This window comes from Charadrius vociferus, unplaced genomic scaffold (genome assembly GCF_000708025.1).
Source record: "Charadrius vociferus isolate BGI_N301 unplaced genomic scaffold, ASM70802v2 scaffold54, whole genome shotgun sequence".
NCBI classification, from domain to species: domain Eukaryota; kingdom Metazoa; phylum Chordata; class Aves; order Charadriiformes; family Charadriidae; genus Charadrius; species Charadrius vociferus.
Genome location: NW_009648350.1, coordinates 615,901 through 616,412, shown reverse-complemented (window position 1 = coordinate 616,412; position 512 = coordinate 615,901).

Genomic DNA, 512 nt, shown 5'->3' with positions numbered 1-512 from the left:
CGAGTGCCCTTCCCCTTGCTGCTCTGTATCTGGTAATAACTAAGACAAATGTTTTATTTAAGGAAAAAAAGGCTCAGAAAATAGAAAAATAAATAAGTACACTCTCCCTGCTGCACACCCCCTCCCCTGCCCTTACCTATTAAAGGCACCCACAACCTGTGAGGTTTACGCTGTCTGCCCCGTGAGCGATGGGCCAGGGCGTGCGGGAGCCCTGCCCCGTGTGGTGGGGGGTGGGTACGGGTCAGGGACACACATGGGGAGCAGCTCAAATTAGAACTAAAATAACCTACTTGATTTTGCATTGATTAGCAAGAGTAATTTGCCCTCCAAACAACACCACTGCGCGGGCGGGTTTGGCTTAAAATAGCCTGAAAGCACTTCAGGACGAGCTGCCGGCGAAACGCCGTGTCCATGTACAGCTCCGAGCGCATCGGCAGAGGGCTGCGGCACGTGTTGGCCCCCGGGGGGGCTGCAGGAGGGAAGGGGTGAGAGAGCCATGTCCACATTCCCTG